The following is a 6,731-nucleotide window of genomic DNA, read 5'->3' as shown; positions in this document are numbered from 1 at the left end:
GATTGCTGCTAATCCTCCACCCCGGCCCGTGCTACGAGCATTCTGACAGTTAGTGTGACTCGGGGGTGTTGACTCATTTAAACTAACATATTCATCCTGCTGTAACCAGGTTTCTGTTAGGCAGAATAAATCAATACGTTGATCAATTATTATATCATTTACCAACAGGGACTTAGAAGAGAGAGACCTAATGTTTAATAGACCACATTTAACTGTTTTAGTCTGTGGTGCAATTGAAGGTGCTATATTATTTTTTCTTTTTGAATTTTTATGCTTAAATAGATTTTTGCTAGTTATTGGTGGTCTGGGAGCAGGCACCGTCTCTACGGGGATGGGGTAATAGGGGGATGGCAGGGGGAGAGAAGCTGCAGAGAGGTGTATAAGACCACAGCTCTGCCTCCTGGTCCCAACGCTAGACAGTCACAGTTTGGAGGATCCCAAAAAATTGGCCAGATTTCTAGAAATGAGAGCTGCTCCCTCTAAAGTGGGATGGATGCCGTCTCTCCTAACAAGACCAGGTTTTCCCCAGAAGCTTTGCCAATTATCAATGAAGCCCACCTCATTTTTTGGACACCACTCAGACAGCCAGCAATTCAAGGAGAACATGCGGCTAAACATGTCACTCCCGGTCTGATTGGGGAGGGGCCCAGAGAAAACAACAGAGTCCGACATTGTTTTTGCAAAGTTACACACCGATTTAATGTTAATTTTAGTGACCTCCGATTGGCGTAACCGAGTGTCATTACTGCCGACGTGAATTACAATCTTACCAAATTTATGCTTAGCCTTAGCCAGCAATTTCAAATGTCCTTCGATGTCGCCTGCTCTGGCCCCCGGAAGACAATTGACAATGGTTGCTGGTGTCGCTAACTTCACATTTCTCAAAACAGAGTCGCCAATAACCAGAGTTTGATCCTCGGCGAGTGTATCGTCGAGTGGGGAAAAACGGTTAGAGATGTGAACGGGTTGACGGTGTACACGGGGCTTCTGTTTAGGGCTACGCTTCCTCCTCACAGTCACCCAGTCAGCCTGCTTTCCCAACTGCACGGGATCTGCCAGGGGGGAACTAACGGCGGCTAAGCTACCTTGGTCCGCACCGACTACAGGGGCCTGGCTAGCTGTAGAATTTTCCACGGTGCGGAGCCGAGCCTCCAATTCGCCCAGCCTGGCCTCCAAAGCTACGAATAAGCTGCACTTATTACAAGTACCGTTACTGTTAAAGGAGGCCGAGGAATAACTAAACATTTCACACCCAGAGCAGAAAAGTACGGGAGAGACAGGAGAAGCCGCCATGCTAAATCGGCTAAGAGCTAGTAGCTGCACTAAGCTAGCGGCTTCCCAAAAACACACAAAGTGAATAATGTGCAAATAATCCAGAGGTGATTCAGCAGAAGGAGTGCCCCAATCAAGGCACCAAACAGGCCATGAAGCAGCACAGGCAACGCACGACAACAGTGAACGCACGACAACGGTGCTAAAATAAAATAAAAATAAAAATAAATAAAAAAATAAAAACGAAAGCGTTAGCAAGCTATTTAGCTTGCCAACGCTAATGAAAGTTAGCTGATAAAAGTGCTCCGTCGCGATGTTTCGACCGTTAGAGGTCTTCCTTAGGCGTTGGAGCACAGTAAAAAAGTTAAAAAAAGTAAACAAGTAAAAAAGTCTTGAAAAAGACTGTTAGTTCAAGTCCAAAGCAGCAGGTAGCAGTCTCTGTGTAAACAGTCCCAACAGAGAGCCAAAATTCTGATGCAATCTCACTCCGAAGACCCTGATGATGCCTGGCATTCACACCAAAGAGTTCAATCTTTGTTTCATCAGACCAGACCTTTTGACAAACGCCAGGCAGGCTGCCATGTGCCTTTTACTAAGGAGTGGCTTCTGTCTAGCCACTCTACCATACAGGCGTGATTGGTGGCATTGTGGCATGTTTTGCTTTTATGTGCATTTTTAAAAATCTATATTATAACAGCCAAATGGCCACGTGTGCGTGTATGGACTTTATGTTGTGTGGGCCGCCAGAAGAGGAGGTACTGCTGGCCCACCACCAGAGGGCGCCCTGCCTGAAGTGCGGGCTTCAGGCACGAGAGGGCGCTGCCGCCTCACAGGAACAGCCGAGGTGACAGCTGTCACTCATCAACTATGACAGCTGTCACCGATCATCTGCACTTCACCCCGGATAAAAGCAGGATGACACCTCCACCACGTCGCCGAGATATCGTTCTTCTACGGAGGTAATACTCTCAGCCTGAATATTCCAATATTGATTCCAGTAGATACATTGTTGCAGCCGTCTCCCCGGAGGACCGGCGTGGGCCGCGACTGCTTCGCTCTGCTTTCCGCCAGATAAGTGAATAGACAGACGCTGCACGAGTGTGTGTTAGAGGTGGAGGTGGAATTCCCACCGTTGTTGTTACTGGGTGTACACACACCCACACTTGACTGTCTTTGCTCTTTGCCAGCAGTACCAGATCCGACACGTGGAGACGGTGGCCACCTGGGGGACTCGGGACCTGGCGGCTCCAGTATCCTTCGGGTTCGGTGGTGGAGGAAATCGTGTGGTTCTGGTTCTTCTCTAGACGGACGTCTCCTATCGTCGAGCCTGCCCACATGACACCTTTATCCATTGACTTTATATTTATTCTATAATCTGCTGTGTGTGGTTGTGGCATTCACAACAGTAAAGTGTTCAAATTTAACTCCTTCTATTATCCGTTCATTTACGCCCCCTGTTGTGGGTCCGTGTCACTACACTTTCCCAACAGGATATCTCGGCCAGCGTCATGGACTCCGAGGGGCGTCACCCAGCGATTGAACGGCCAATGGGAGAGCAGGGTGCACAGGCGTCTGCAGGAGGTGTGATTGGTGAGTTGCAGCACATCCTCACCGCCTTTACGGCTCGGTTGGATCAGATGACCGAGCAAAACATCCTCCTGAACCGCAGGGTGGAGGCTCTCTCTGCACAGGTGGCAGCGAGCGCTCAGGGCGCTGCTGCAGCTCCTCCTCCTGCCGACCCTGTGCAAGATGTGAATGTTCCAGTGGTCGTTCAACAACCCCTCCCACCATCCCCTGAAGCATACATAAGCCCCCAGAGCCGTACGGAGGTTGTGTGGAGATGTGCGCGGACTTTCTCATGCAGTGTTCGCTCGTCTTTGCACAACGTCCCGTCATGTACGCGTCTGATGCTAGTAAAGTAGCTTATGTACGCCCCCTGTTGTGGGTCCGTGTCACTACACTTTCCCAACACTTTACATATATACACATATACACGGATATGCATGCGTGCATGTGTATGGCTTTGATCATGGACAAACTGGGGAGAGCTGACATTTGCCAGTTGGTATGCTTAATTATTTTGGGTCAAAGATGAACGCTGTGAAAATGAAAAGTTGATAGGACTAATGCTTTCTGGATAAATGAGCGATATTAGTTAACAACAGTGAACAATGGGCATTGTGTCTCATGTTGCCATTTCCATGAGTGAGAAGTGTATTGCGTTTGATGCCTTCCACCTTTGTCTCTGTTTGTGAGTGATTAAAAATAAAAGCACCTGCTTGCGGCAGAATGCAGAAAAGACAAAAAGCTCTGGCTCAGTTTTCGTTCTTCCACACAGCTCGCCACAATATATATTAAAAGAGAAGTGGCGTTTGTGTACATGTATGCGTGTGTGCATGTGTATAATTTTGATCACTGACAAAATGGGGAGAGCTGACATTTGCTGTTTGGTATGCTTATGTATTTTGGGTCAAGGATGGACACTGCCAAAATGGAACATTCACAGTAAATTTTGCCAAGTAAAATATACTCTGCTGAGATAACACTTGGCCCCAGTCTAAACAGAGCAAATTACACTCGATTATAGAGTGAAATCAGCTTTACCACTGTTGCAGACTGAACGGTTCCCCCTAAAAATTGGCCAGCCCTGCCTCAACTGCGCATGCATCAATTATGACTGCAGCAGCTCCTCTGAGAGGGACTCGCTTCACCCAAAGTGATCAAATGGATTAATGGGGTTATTAACCATCAGATGACAAGGTAAAACCTCTTGAATCATTCTAAAGTCAGTGTTAAGCAGAAATGAGGCTGTTTTAAGCAGAAACGAGGTGATAATCTGTGACGCTTTGAAATGACGGATATGCAGTGAATGCAACAGCTATCAGCTCATCTGGCTGTGGTGCCCTGATCGCTTCCTCCGTCTTTTATGATGAAATAATGCTGAATTTATGTGGAAATGATTGTTGTACTTGCTTGAGCTATATCTGTCACTGAGATAGATAGTGGAGTGGAGAAGAGTTTTAAGTAGAAACGAGGTGATAATCTGTGAATCGCGGCTGATGACGCACAGTGAAGGCAGGGTGGACCGCTTTTTAGGGGGGACCGTTCGGTCAGTGACACCGTCTTGTCAATTAAAGTGGTTCTACTCCAATAAGAGTTGATTTTACGCTGTGTTGAGTTGATTTAGTCCTGTGGTAGAGTACAAGGTCTATTAGAAAAGAAACTGACCTTTTTATTTTTTTAATCAAATCAAATCAATTTTATTTATATAGCGCCAAATCACAACAAACAGTTGCCCCAAGGCGCTTTATATTGTAAGGCAAAGCCATACAATAATTACGGAAAAACCCCAACGGTCAAAATGACCCCCTGTGAGCAAGCACTTGGCAAAAGTGGGAAGGAAAAACTCCCTTTTAAAAGGAAGAAACCTCCAGCAGAACCAGGCTCATGGAGGGGCAGTCTTCTGCTGGGACTGGTTGGGGCTGAGGGAGAGAACCAGGAAAAAGACATGCTGTGGAGGGGAGCAGAGATCAATCACTAATGATTAAATGCAGAGTGGTGCATACAGAGCAAAAAGAGAAAGAAACACTCAGTGCATCATGGGAACCCCCCAGCAGTCTAAGTCTATAGCAGCATAACTAAGGGATGGTTCAAGGTCACCTGATCCAGCCCTAACTATAAGCTTTAGCAAAAAGGAAAGTTTTAAGCCTAATCTTAAAAGTAGAGAGGGTGTCTGTCTCCCTGATCTGAATTGGGAGCTGGTTCCAGAGGAGAGGAGCCTGAAAGCTGAAGGCTCTGCCTCCCATTCTACTCTTACAAACCCTAGGAACTACAAGTAAGCCTGCAGTCTGAGAGCGAATCGCTCTATTGGGGTGATATGGTACTATGAGGTCCCTAAGATAAGATGGGACCTGATTATTCAAAACCTTATAAGTAAGAAGAAGAATTTTAAATTCTATTCTAGAATTAACAGGAAGCCAATGAAGAGAGGCCAATATGGGTGAGATATGCTCTCTCCTTCTAGTCCCTGTCAGTACTCTAGCTGCAGCATTTTGAATTAACTGAAGGCTTTTCAGGGAACTTTTAGGACAACCTGATAATAATGAATTACAATAGTCCAGCCTAGAGGAAATAAATGCATGAATTAGTTTTTCAGCATCACTCTGAGACAAGACCTTTCTAATTTTAGAGATATTGCGCAAATGCAAAAAGCAGTCCTACATATTTGTTTAATATGCGCATTGAATGACATATCCTGATCAAAAATGACTCCAAGAGTTCTCACAGTATTACTAGAGGTCAGGGTAATGCCATCCAGAGTAAGGATCTGGTTAGACACCATGATTCTAAGATTTGTGGGGCCAAGTACAATAACTTCAGTTTTATCTGAGTTTAAAAGCAGGAAATTTGAGGTCAACCATGTCTTTATGTCTGTAAGACAATCCTGCAGTTTAGCTAATTGGTGTGTGTCCTCTGGCTTCATGGATAGATAAAGCTGGGTATCATCTGCGTAACAATGAAAATTTAAGCAATGCTGTCTAATAATACTGCCTAAGCGAAGCATGTATAAAGTGAATAAAATTGGTCCTAGCACAGAACCTTGTGGAACTCCATAATTAACCTTAGTCTGTGAAGAAGATTCCCCATTTACATGAACAAATTGTAATCTATTAGATAAATATGATTCAAACCACTGCAGTGCAGTGCCTTTAATACCTATGGCATGCTCTAATCTCTGTAATAAAATTTTATGGTCAACAGTTTCAAAAGCAGCACTGAGGTCTAACAGAACAAGCACAGAGATGACTCCACTGTCTGAGGCCATAAGAAGATCATTTGTAACCTTCACTGATGCTGTTTCTGTACTATGATGAATTCTAAAACCTGACTGAAACTCTTCAAATAGACCATTCCTCTGCAGATGATCAGTTAGCTGTTTTACAACTACCCTTTCAAGAATTTTTGAGAGAAAAGGAAGGCTGGAGATTAGTCTATGATTAGCTAAGATAGCTGGGTCAAGTGATGGCTTTTTAAGTAATGGTTTAATTACTGCCACCTTAAAAGCCTGTGGTACATAGCCAACTAATAAAGATAGATTGATCATATTTAAGATCGAAGCATTAATTAATGGTAGGGCTTCCTTGAGCAGCCTGGTAGGAATGGGGTCTAATAGACATGTTGATGGTTTGGATGAAGTATCTAATGAAAATAACTCAGACAGAACAATAGGAGAGAAAGAGTCTAATATCGGCATCACTGAAAGCAGCCAAAGATAACGATATGTCTTTGGGATGGTTATGAGTAATTTTTTCTCTAATAGTTAAAATTTTATTAGCAAAAGAAAGTCATGAAGTCATTACTAGTTAAAGTTAAAGGAATACTCGGCTCAATAGAGCTCTGACTCTTTGTCAGCCTGGCTACAGTGCACTTCTGATTTAAGGCTCTCTTTTTCAGAGGAG

This window comes from Thalassophryne amazonica, chromosome 15 (genome assembly GCF_902500255.1).
Source record: "Thalassophryne amazonica chromosome 15, fThaAma1.1, whole genome shotgun sequence".
NCBI lineage: Eukaryota > Metazoa > Chordata > Actinopteri > Batrachoidiformes > Batrachoididae > Thalassophryne > Thalassophryne amazonica.
This window is presented reverse-complemented; position numbering follows the sequence as displayed.